Raw genomic sequence first — 13,871 nt, 5'->3', positions numbered from 1 at the left:
AAGGCATAGGAATGATTGTTATGTCTTGATGATATGAGAAAAATAGAAAGGAAGAGAAAGATTAATATACTAGGGGAGAATGGAAAGAAAAAATGGAGGATCTCATATAATTAAAGTGCACAAGTAGAAGTCTATATAAATAAGGAGGGGTAGAAGGAACAAGAAGGAACACAGGCAATCTAAATCTTATCAAAACAAGTCAAAGGAGGAAAGAATACATGCACCCACAGATTTGGGTAGAGAAATACATTTCACTCAACTTGAAAAAGGAAGGAAAATGTTGAACGGGGAATTAGAGTGAAGATATGTAGACTACAACAATGCAAACAGAAAGAAGACACACATACACAGGTCAAAAATAAATGTTGTAAAATTATAAATGAGGAATTCAAAAGAAGAAATATGAGAAGATACCCTCACTCAACCCCCTGGCACAGGTGGGAAGTATATAAGTGTTGTATATTGCACACACTTTCAGACTATTTAATATATTGATAAATCATACCAGGTTTTTTCTCTTCTTTTGTTTTTTTAACTTAAAAATACTGTTTGTTATGTGAGATGATGTCTGTGAGGGGCAGGGGGACAGACACTGGGAGATATTATAATGATATAAAACACACCAATAAAACTTTTTTAAAAAAATTGGGTAGACTTTTCTTATAAACCCATCAGGATCAGGCATCTCCCCCTCACCCCCTTTTGATAATTCCTTTACAGCTGGTTCTGTTTTCTTTTCTGAGATTTGGTCTTCTGTTAGTTTGTCTAGTTTATGATTTTGAAGGTGTTCCTCCATCATTTGTATTGTCATTTTGGTAGCATGTAACTGTATAGGGAGTTCAGATAATTCTTTTTCCCCCCTCTGGTTTTTGCTGTGATTTTGTCTCATTTATTTGCTTCTTTCCATTCAGATTTTTCCCTCTTCATTTTAATCAAGTTAGCTAAAGGTTTATCAATTTTGTTAGTCTGTTCAAACAACTAGCAGTTAGTTTTAGTTATCACTTAAATAGTCTTTTTGGTTTAAATTTATCTCTTTCTCCTCTAATTTTCAATATCTCTTTTATTTTGCTTGTTTGGGGGTTATTAATTTTCTAATTTAAAAAATGAATATTCAGTACATTAATCTAATCTTTTTTTCTGTTAATGTATGTTTTTAGGGATATTATTTTTCTTCCAGGGACTGCTTTAGGTATATCCCAGAAATTTTGGTATGCTTTTTATCATTCTTATTTTCATGTAATTATTAATAGTTTCTTTATTTTTTCTTGGAATTATTCATTATTTAGGATTCCCTGGTTAATTATTCATTATTTAGGATTTCATCTGGGCTTATGTCTTTTGCTTGTACTCTCTGAAATGATTATTGTTTTATTGCGTTTCGCTCCTAAAAAGATGTATTTACTATTTCTGCCTTTTTACATTTATTTGCAAAACTTCTTTGCCCAAATATAGGCTTAATGTCTGTAAAAGTTCCATGAGATGTGGCAAAGTGTGTATATTTTTTAGCAATCCCACTTAGAAGATGCTGTAAGTCTTTTAGCTTTATCTAGAAATTTGATATTTTCCCTTTATTTTAACTTTCTGTTAGATTTTTCCAGAATGAAGAGAGGAATATTAAAGTATTCCGGTATTACTGCACTATTATATCTTCTTGTAATTCAGGGAATTTTTCTTTTATGAATTTCTATGCCAAGTAATTTGGAGCATATACATTTAACACCGATACTGTTTTTTTGCCTGTTTACTTGCTGACCCTTTTCAGGACTGCTCATTCATCTTTGGTGTCCACCTGATTCACACGACTCTCACTTGTGGCTCCAAAAAGCTACAGCATACCCAGTGGCCACACCCAGATAAAACCTTCTTGGTAGACAGGCTAAACCAAGTTGAGGAAAATTGATAGGCCTCAAAGGGATGTCTCCCCCGAGCCTGTGAAGACTTTCCTGGTGGCATGGACAATTTGTTCCAATGGCCATGTTCCAATGGCCATGAAGGTAGTTGAAGCAGGTGTTGTGGAGTGCTTAGACCTTGGTCAGATGCCAAGGTCATCCACTGCATCCCAGGTCATGGCCAGTCATCTTGACTGTTGTCTTGCCACTGGACTTTGAAGACTCTGGAAGAGAGACTGAGGCTAAAGACTGTGTGCAACTCTGCCTCACTTAAATCCAACTCACACAAGTCAAAACATCACCTATGATGTCATTGCTCCTCTTCAAAAATGAAGGACAAACAACAATTTCTTTATTTATCTCTGTGCTATGAACTTTTTTCTTCCCAGATTTTTTTACTCACATGATACATAATAAATTTTGTCCTACCCTCTCATTTTTGTTATATATTTTTCTCTTTAGGTTTGTTTCTTGTAAATAACAGATCATTGAATTTTGTTTTCTTATAAAATCTGACTCTTTATTTTGATTGGATCATATAATCCATGCATGTTTCAAATTATGAGATTTAAGTCTACATTTTCCTACATTTGTCTCTAATATCGATTTTTTTGAGATTAGTATTTGTTTGTTGCTCCTTTTCTTTAAAGACAGTGCTGCCTCGTTAGTTATTTTTAACTTCATCTACTTTAATGCGACATTATTTCTACCAGCTCTCTTCCCCCTCCCCACTCAAGTGATGCTGCCCCTCCCCCATCTCTCATCCCTTTCTTTGATTTTAGAATTTTGCTTAACTTATTGTTTTTTTTTCTTTCTTCCTTTTATCTCTCTACATAGTCATATAATTTTCCCCTTCCTTTTCCTCTCAGCTACATAGGTAAGTAAAACCCTCCTTTCCCCTCTGACTTCATTTGCTTGTACTATTTTCCAAAAAGGATTACTTTGCCTTATCCTTTTTCATCAACTCTCATCCTTCTATGTCTTTTCTAAAATTTTTTCTTTGATCTCAAGGTTCTCTTATTTACTTACTCCTTCTTTAGCATCTGTGTTCATCATGTAGTTAAGTCTTTTAGAGCAGGGATTCTTAAACTTTTTCCATTACCGATCCCTATCAGTGCTTCTTAAACTGTGGGCCATGATCCACAGTTTAAGAGTTCTGCTTTAGGGTAGCTATTTGGACTTCCCTTTTCTCAATAGTTTCTATATTGTTACCTTGTTGTTCTTCTCTTCTCTCTCCCAATTTATTTCTATTATGCTTCACTCTCAGAAGCACCAATTCCTACATGAGATAGAAAGGAGAAAAGTACTTACTGTACCATGGTAGAAATGTTCCTGTTCATGTGATCCAGTTCTATTCCCTGCCTTCATCATGATCATTTTTCCCCCATCTATGATAAAAATCTCTCTGGGTCCATGTCCTCCATTCTTTTTAGATACTACTTGCCCCCTTCTGAGGTGGGGGGCTTTCCACTGAAGCACAGCTGACTCTCAGAGCACCAAGTCCCTATAGATTATACTTATTTTAAGGTCCTCATTTCCCATTATAGAATAGCTCTCTTTCCATCCCCATGATATTACACTTCAGAGGAACCCTTTCACATCTCTAAATCAACATTTCCTCCTTTATTTCCTCCTGTTTCAACACTTCCTTTTACTTCCAGTCTCCTAGAGACAGTTAGGTGGCACAATGGATATAGAGGTGTGTCTGGAGTCATGAAGACAATGAAGTTTGAAACTCACCTCAGATATGTACTGGCTGTGTTACCCTAGGCAAGTCACTTTACCTTTATTTCCTTCAGGGCCCTCATCTGTAAAATGGGGAATCATAATAGAGCCTAACTCCCAGGGTTGTTGTGAGGATGATATGAGATAATAATTGTAAACCATAAAAAGTGCTATGCAAATGTTTTTGTTCAATCATTTTTAAGTCATGTCTGACTCTTTGTGACCCCATTTGAAGTGGTTTGCCATTTCCTTCTCCAGCCCATTTTACAAAATGAGGAAACTGAGGCAAACAGGGTGAAGTGACTCGCACAGGGTCACACAGCTAGGACATTTCTGAGGCTGTATTTGAACTCACAAAGACAAGTCTTCATCGCTTCAGGCCCAGCACGCTATACCCTGCAGCACCACCTAGCTGACCATAAAAATGCCAGTTATTAAAGATTCTCTTACTCCTGAGAGAATACAGGATTTCTTTTTACTTCATTCTTTACCACTGACTTTCTTAGGTCATATCCCACATTCCTCTCTATCTTCTTCCTCTACTCTTTCCTTATATGCACCTTCCAATCCTGCACTTTAGTCTTATAAAACAACCACACGAAACACCATTAATTCCCCTCAAGGGAGGGCAGTGTGCAGTTACTCCATGGTATTTTAGCCCTGTTCTCCCATTGTCACTTGTATATTTTTGGAAAGAAATCTCTCAATGGTAACTTTATTGTCATTTGGTTACTGTTGTTATGAGGCTGCTACTGCCGCCACTGCTGTTATTGGTAAGCCCTAGGTGTCTTTTTCTATTTTTTCCTTCCTTTTCTTCTGAGCTAATTTATTTAGTTTCTTGCACCTTCTTCATTTGCTGTATTTGCTTACCATTCTTTAGTTTTGCTGTCTGGAGTGTCTGCAAAGCAAAAAAATCTGCTCAGGTCTGTTATTTTATTTGAAGCAATGCTTCAAATGTTTTTCGTTTATTTCTTTATTATCTTTTCGTTGTATTTTATTGTCTATCTTTTTTTAATTGACTCCAGTTTACAGAATATATTATTCTCCCTTGCTCTTCTGAACACTGTCCCATTCCCTTTTGCAGTTTCTCGTGGGTGCAGAATTGCCTCGTGTTATTTGAATTTCATTTCCTCCTCTTGGTCGCTTGAAGAATCTGTGGTTTATCATGGGAATTGTTACACACACTATATGTCTTAGAGTGGCTGTATAGCTTTTTTTTCTTTTGCAGACAATCTGTGGATTTTTTCTTCAATTGGCAGTTTGTTTTCTGTGTTTTGAAGTTCTAGACAGTTTGCTTGTATTTTTTCTTGCCTTACTGTATTGTTTTTTGACTCACCAGCTTCTCCTGGGAGAACTTTGGTCCTTCGGTTTCCTCCATACATCTTGTCTTTATGATCAATAGGTATTGCTTATATACAGATCATGTGTCCTTCCAACAGGATTTCTTTTCAATTTGCTTTTTCCAGATTGTCTTTCACCTGGGTATATGTGCATTTTCAGTCATTTGTCCTTTCTTTTCCTTTGTCACCAGACTTGTCATGATACTTCACACTTTTCTTTCTGTCAATCACTTGTAACGCACACCCAGAAATTCTGCTCTCAGGATATTTTTCAATTGAACCATTTCCTAGCATCCTATTGTGGTTCTGCTCCTTTGGATGAATCTACCTAAAAAAAGTTATTGACTCTACCCCTGATCAGGAACTTGTTGAGCTGAGACCAGGAGGGTAGTAATCAGACTTTCCCTGGATGACACCACTTTGGAAGCACTGAAAGCTTGCAGGTCCTCAGCTTGAGCTGTCCCAGAGATCCTGGAAGAGCACGACATCCAATACCCCTAAGAAAGCGGCTGAAAAGGACAAGGACAAAATCTCAGCCCAAATGTAAAGTCCAACGTAAAGAAAGTTGGATGAACAAACAAATAAACAACAAAAAGAATCTTAATATAAAGATCTACTATGATAATAGGAATAACCAAGATACAAACTCAGAAAGAAAAGAATAACTCTTCTACATTTACAAGCAGAGCCTCAGAGAAAAACCCAGCTTGGGCACAAGTTAAACCAGAATTCCTTGAAGAAGAAAGAAAAAATTATTAGGCATTACTTCACCCAATTATATGCCAGCAAAACTGACATTCTAAGTGAAATGGATGAAAATTTGCAAAAAAATATAAAATGCCTGGATTAATAGAACAAGAAATAGAGGACTTACATAACCAAAACAGGGGGTGAAATTGAATAAGCCATAAATGAACTCCCAAAGAATAAACTCTTAGGATCAGATCAGTCAATCAATATTTATTAAGCACCTACTACATGCAAGACATTGTGCTAAGCTCTAGGCATACAAAAAGAAGCAAAAGACAGCCCCTGCCTTCAATGAACTCATAATCTAGTGGGGGAGACAACAAGCAAACAAATACATACAAAACAAACTATAACCCGGATAAAAACAGAGGGAAGGCATTAGAATTAAGAAAGGTTGGCAAAGGTTCCCCATAGAAGGGATTTAAGTTGGGACTTAAAGGAAGCCAAGGAAGCCAGTAGGTAGAGATGAAGGAAAGCATTCCAAGATTAGAGTACAAATGGTGAAAATGCCCAGAGCCAGGAAATGGAATGTCTTGTTTAAGGAAAATCCAGGAGGTCAGTGTTATGGCATCAAGAATATATAGTGGGAAATAAGGTATAAGATGAGTGGAAAGGTAGAAGTGGGCTAGGTTATAAAGGACTTTGAATGCCAAAAAAGATAATTTTGTATTTTATTCTGAAGGTAATAGGGAACTACAGGAATTTCTTGAGTATGGGTTGACATAGTCAGATCTGTGAAAATCTCTTTGGTGATTGAATGGAAGATGGACTGGAGTGGGAAGAGACTTGAGACAGGAAGACCCATCAGCAGGTTATTGTAATAATCCAAAAGTGAGATGATAAGGGCCTACACCAGAATGGTGGCAGTGTTAGAGGAGTGAAACTTGAGATGTTGAAAAGGTAACATCAACAGACTTTGGCAACAGATTGGATATGAGGAGAAAGATAGTGAGGAGTTGAGGGTAATACCTAGCTTGTGAGCTTGAGGGATTGAGAGGATGGCGGTACCTTATACAGTAATAGGGAAGATGGGGAGAGTTCAGGGAGAAAGATGAGTTCTGCTTTGCATGTGTTAAATTTAGGATGTCTACTGGACATCCAGTATGAGATGTCTGAAAGGCAATAGGAGTTGAGAAATTGGAGGTCAGCAGAGAGGTTGGGGTAGGACAAGTAGATTTGAGAATCATCAGCATAGAGATGACAATTGAGTCCAGAGGAGGTGATAAGATTACCAAGCGAAGTGATATAGTGGGAGAAGAGGGCTCGAGATGGAACCCAGGGATTTACCACATGAATTTACAAGTGAATGCTATAAAACATTTAAAGAACAATTAATTCTAATACTTTATAAATGGTTGGGGAAAATAAGAAATGAAGGAGTCCTACCAAATTCTTCTGTTACAATTATAATCATGATTCTAAACTAGGAAAAGTCAAAACAGTGGAAAAAAAAACAGGAAACCAATACCCCTAATGATAGTGATGCAAAAATTTTAAATAAAATATTAGTAAGTAAACTATAGCAATATATCATGAAGATCATATGCTATGATCAGGCTTGATTTGGGCCTGGAATACAGAGCTGGTTTAATATTAGTAAAGTATAAACATAATTGACTATAGTAATGAAAGAACAACAAAAATCATGGGATTATATCAATGAATGCAGAAAAAGCTTTTTTTAAACATATGCAATTATGTAAAATATTTGCATATTAGTGATTTTGTACAAGAAGACTCATATAAAAGAAAAAAATGAAAGAAAGTGAAAAATAGCATGCTTCAATCTGTATTAAATCAATATCAGCTCTTTCTCTGGAGGTGGATAGTATGCTTCATCATTACTCTCTTGGAATTATCTTGGATCATTGTACTGCTGAGAATAGCTAAGTCGGTCACGGTTCTTCCTTGAACAATATTGCTGTTACTGTGTATAACATTCTCCTGGTTCTGTTCATTTCACTATGTATCAGTTCATGTAAGTCTTTGCAGGTTTTTTTCTGAAATCATCCTGCTTGTCATTTCTTACAGCACAATAATATTTCATTACAATCATATACCACAGCTTGTTTATCCATTCCTCAATTGCTGAGCATCCCTTTTATTTCCAATTCTTAGCCACCACAAAAAGAATTGCCATAGAAAAGGAAAATGACAAATGTTGGAGGGGATGTGGGAAAAATGAGACATTAGTGCACTGTTGGTGGAGCTGTGAACTGATTCGACCATTCTATAGAGCAATTTGGAACTACACCCAAAGGGCTATAAAAGCATGCATCCCCTTTGCCCTAGCAATACCACTACTAGGTCTGTATCCCAAAGGAGATAAAAAACAAAAAGGAAAAGGACTTACATGTACAAAAATATAGTAGCTCTTTTCTGGTAGAAAAGAATTGGAAATTGAGGGGATGCCCATCAATTGGGGAATGGTTGAACAAATTGTGGTATGTGCTTATGATGGAATACTATTGTATTATAAGAAATAAGGAGCAGGATGCTTTCAGAAAAACCTGAAAAGACTTACATGAGCTGATCCAAAGTGAAATGTACTGTGTACAAAGTAATGGCAATACTGTAAGATGATGAGCTGTGAATGACTTAGCTATTCTCAGCAATTCAATGATCCAAGACAACCCTGAAGGACTTATATTGAAAAATGCTATCCATTCTCAGAGAAAGAACTGATGGTGTCTGAATACAGATCAAAGCATACTTTTCTCTTTTATTTTTCTTGAGGAGTTTTTTGGCCTATGTTTTCTTTCATAACATGATTAATATGGAAATGTTTTGCTTGACTACACATGTATTACCTATATTAAATTGCTTGCCTTCTCAATGGTGGGGGTGGCGGTGGGGAGGGAGGAAGGGAGAGAATTTGGAACTCAAAGTTTTAAAAATGGATGTTAAAAGTTGTTTCTGAATGTAACTGGGAGAAAATAAAATACTAAATAAATTTTTAAAAAGAACTGCTATAATTATTTTTGAACAGATAGGTCTTTTCCCCTTTTTTGTATTTCTTTGGGATATAGACCTAGCTGTGGTATTGCTGGATCAAAGGGTATGCACAGTTTTATAGCACTTTGGGAATAGTTCCAAATTGCTCTCCAGAATGACTGGATTAGTTCACAACTCCACCAACAGTGCATTAGTGTCCCAGCTTTCCCATATAGTTCCTGGGTTTGTTTTGACAGGTAGATTCCTAAGTATTTTATATTGTCTATAATTAATTTAAATGGAATTTCTCATTCTATGTCTTGCTGTTGGACTTTGTTGGTAATATATAGAAATGCTGATAATTTATGTGGGTTTATTTTGTATCCTGTAACTTTGCTAAAGTTATTAATGAGTTCAATTAGTTTTTACTTGATTCTCTAGGAATTTCTAAGTATAACATAATATCATCTGCAAAGAGTGATAGTTTTGTTTCCTCATTGTCTATTCTAATTCCTTTAATTTCTTAGAAAAAGCTTTTGACAAGATATGACACCCAATCTCATCAAAACCACTAGAATGCATAGGAATAAATTAATCTTTTCTTAATAAGATAAGTAGCTTCTATCCAAAACCAAGAGCCAGCATTATCTGTAATGGCAAAATAAACCAGAGGCCTTTCTAGAAAGATAAGAGGTAAAATAAGGATGCCTATTATCACCATTGTTTCTTAATATGGTGCTAGAAATGGTAGTGCTAGCAATAAGACAAAAGAACAAATTGAAGGAATAAACAAGCAAAGGAGAAACAAAATTATCACTTTGTACGAATGATATGATAGTTTACTTAGAGACCTCTAGAGAGTCAAGTAAAAACAAAATTAGCTGAAACAATCACAAACTTCAGCAAAGTCGTAAGATATAACAATAAACTCACATAAATCATCAACATTTCTGTAAATTACTACCAACAAAATCTGGAAGAAAGACAAAGAGAAATTCCACTTAAAATTACTACAGGTTTTTTTTTTTATATTTCCTGTAGACACATGAAGGAACTATATGAAGACAATTACAAAATATTCTTTATATAAATACAGATCTTAATAACTAGAAAAATATTAATTGCCCATCGGCGGGGTGGGACAATATAATACAATCAAATATAACTTAAATTAATTTACTTATTCAGTCCCATCACAATTAAACTATCAAAATATTACTTTATAATGCTAACAATAATAAAATCTATCTGAAAGTTTAGCAAAGTGGTAATGTAATGGACCTCAGATCCTTATACCCCTTTTTTGTTTGCTGTTTTATGGAATTTATATTAGATAATAATAATAATAGCTAGCAACTTTGTGAGTCACATGATCAAGAAAACAGAGGGTTCAACACTTTCTCTGTTCCCTGTGACCTCAAAAACCTTCCCAAAACAGAAATTATGTACCAAAGATAAAGCAACTTCAGCTGTCCCCAAGGTTTAGGACAGCCGGAACCCAAAAGGCTAAAAAAAATTATGAACTGATGCATATCTTGAGTACACTGAGCATCCCTCCCCCACTGCCCCCTATGCTGTTGACAATAAGGTTGCACTAAATGATCCAAAGATCTGATCCATGGGCTTGTGACAAAACAACCCCACACCATGTCCCTTGCTGTTTCCAATGCCAGGGAGAACCTGGCTCCAGGATATGGCAGTATATGTCACAATAGCATTCTGCACTGCCATAGATTTTTGCAGGTAAGAAGAGGAACAGAGGGAAAGGGGCTTGAAATAGAGTTCAACCCCACACCCTGAAAACAACCCCACAGAGTCTCAGACAACCAAGTTACAGAAACCACCCCCTAGCACCAGTGTGGCAGATTTCAGAACTGCTGATGCTGTGCCAGAAAACTGAGGAAGAGTAGGAATGAGATAGGACACCTGGACAAGACACTGTGTATATGTGGTGCAAGAGAGGGGAGGGTGATTTGTGACACTACTAAACCTGAAAGAAAGAACCTAACATTCAGCTTGGACTGGTTCCGATCACTCAAAAGTCACTTGGGGCAGAGACCTAGACTGGTGAATCATGAATTGCCCAGCATGGGAGGAGGCTGAGATGCTTTGAGTTCCAGACCTCAGGAGAACTACTATTAAAAGGGAGTCAGAAAGTGAGAAATAGGAAAAAGTAATAGAATAAAACCACTAAAACTACTAACGACCTTAAGATGAAGAAATCTCAAAGATCCTAAACATAAGCAGATAAATTAATAGAAAAAAAACTAACAGCCAAAGAAAATATGGCCTACAGACCTTGTAAATTAGTTCAGGCATCTATGAATAAATACTGCAAAACAAAAGGAAGTCATTAAGCACTTGAGACAAAGGATTCTGGATCTTGGGGAGAACATGGAACTGCAACACACTGTTTCTAAGAGGTTTCAAAGAGAAAAGAGAATTATGAGATCAGAATTTTTGGCCCGGACAGCAAAAATAATTGGCAGAATAGAAAAACTGGAAGCTGTGATAGCAAATCTCACTAAAGACACAAAAGAGAGAACAACACATTTGGGATGCAAATACACAAAGGTGAAGGATAAGAAGAAGAGAAGCAAAAAAGAGTAACATTATACTCATTATGCAAACAAAACATATTGATCATGAAGACAGGATGCATAGAGACAACCTAATTGTGATAGGTGTCTAAAAAAAATGACCAGACCAAAAAACCTCAACACTATAATGCAAAAAATAACACAAGAGAACCGCTCAGATGTTTGGATCATGGGAAGTGAAATATCGTTTGAAAGAATCTATAGATTATGTTCACAAAATTCGTCTGGAGGAACAAAAGATCAAGAATATCAAGAAAGTTAATGAGAGAACTGGGAAGGGTGGGAAACAATCTGTATCAGATATGAAGCAATACTACAAAGCAGTAATCCTCAAAATAATTTGGTATTAGTAAAAAACTTGTGAGGTTGATCAGTGAAACAAATTAGGTACATACTATCCAGATGCATGAAAGCACAGAAGTCTAGTATCTAATAAACCCAAGATCCAAGCTACTAGAACAAGGATTCACTATTTGACAAAAACTGTTGGGAAAATGCAGAGAAGTCTGACAAAAATCAGGTTACAGACCAACATCTCAAATCATATACTAAGATAAGCTCAAATGGGTATATGGTTTAGATATAAATGGAGACAACATTATCAAACTTGAGGAGAAAGAAAAAAAAAACTTGTCTGCCAGATCTGTGGATAAAAAGAGAATTCATGACAAAATAAGATAATAGACTACAATTTTTATTACATAATATTTAACTATTTAAATTTAAAATATAAATTTATTTTAAACTTTAGATATTAAAAATTTAAATTTAAATATTCATTACAATTTAAAAGTTTTTGCACAATCAAAACCAATTCAGCTAAACTTAGAAGAGAAGTAGATAAACAGGAAAATATCTTTGCATCAGGTTTCTCTAATAAAAGTCTCATTTCTAAGATATATAGGAAATGAATTCAAATGTATAAGAATGAGTGATTCTCAGATTGATAAATGGTCAAAAAGCATCAAAAAGTATTTTTTCAGAGGAAAAAATCCAAGCTATCCCTAACTATATGAAAAATTCCCTAAATCACTAATTATTAGAGAAATGTAAATTTAAAGAATTCTGAACTTCCACTTCACATCTATCAGATTGGCAGAGTTGACAAAAAAGAAAATGACAAATATTGGAGGTACACTAATACACTATTGGTTAATTCAAACCTGTCCAATAATGCTGTAAAACAATTTAGGACTAAGATCCAAATGTTATTAAAATGTTCTTTGTGTCATTTTCCAAGCTGTCATGCGTGTTTGACCTTATTTTTAGTCTTCCTTCTGTTCTTTTCTCTATGTCTTAAAAGAGATGTCTCAATGAATTTCTTTTCCATTTTTGTCCTACCCTACCTATAATTCCTCATTGCTCTTCCATTCCCCCTCCCTAGCAGAGAAAAATGAAAAAAAAAAAAACAAGGTCTCATAACAAATAGATTTGGATAGTCAATCCGAACAAATTACCATGTTATTTATGTCTGAAAATATATGTCTTGTTTTGCACCCTGAGTCCATCACCTCTTTGTCAGGAGAAGGGTAGCATTCTTTATTATTAGTCCTCAGGAAATGTAGCCGCTCATTACATTTATTAGAAGTATCAATTCTTTTAAAGTTGGTTTTCTTTATAACACCTTAGCTATTGCATAAATTGTTCTCCTGCTTTTGCTCATGTCACACAAATCCTCCCAGGTTCTTCTAAAATGATCTGTTTTGTCATAATTTACTTAGTCATTCTTTAATAGAGAGTCACACCCTTAAGTATTCAGTACTTTGCTGAATAAAAAGACCTGCTATAAATATTTTTGTACATATGGGCTCTTTTCCTCTTTACATGATCCTTCATGGGTATAGTTGGATAGATGGGTCAAAGGTTTAGTGAATTTTAGAAATATTCCCAAAGGCTTTTCAGAATGGCTAGACCACTTCATAGTTCCAACAACAGCGCATGAGAATGCCTGTTTTCCCTCAGCTTCTCCAACATTCATTATTTTCCTTTCTTGTCATTTATGCCAAGCTGACAGGTATGATGTGGAACTTCAGACTTGCTTTTATTTGTATTTTACTAATTATTAGTGATTTAGAGGTATTTTTCAGATGCTTATTGATAGCTTGGATTTCTTCCTCTGAAAACTACTTATTCATATCCTTTGATCATGTATCTGTTGGCAAACGGCTCTTATTTTTATGTTTGAATCAGTTCTCTCTATTTCTTGTAAATGAGACCTTTATCTGAGAAATTTGCCATGTAGATTTTTTTTCACAGTTAACTATTTCCAATCTAATTTGAGCTGCATTGGGTGCTATGCAAAATTGTTTTAATTTTATATAATTAAATTTTTTCATTTTACCTTCTGTAGTTTTTTCTCTTGTTTGGTTGTGAAATTTCTGCCATCTGTATATCTCAAAGTAGTTTCACCTTGTTCCTCTAAATTATTTTTAATGTTACTCTTTGTATCTAAATCATGCGTTCATTTGTACTTATGTTGGAATATGATCAGAGATATTGGTCTATACTTAATTTTGGCCAGATCACCGTCCAGTTTTCCAGGCAATTTTTGTCAAATGGTAAGAGTTCATATGGTGGTAGCAGGAGTCTTTGGGATTATCAAATACAATGCTATTGTGTTCCTTTGTTTCTGT

Source organism: Trichosurus vulpecula, chromosome X, assembly GCF_011100635.1.
Source record: "Trichosurus vulpecula isolate mTriVul1 chromosome X, mTriVul1.pri, whole genome shotgun sequence".
Taxonomy (NCBI): domain Eukaryota; kingdom Metazoa; phylum Chordata; class Mammalia; order Diprotodontia; family Phalangeridae; genus Trichosurus; species Trichosurus vulpecula.
Note: the sequence above shows the minus strand (reverse complement) of the source record.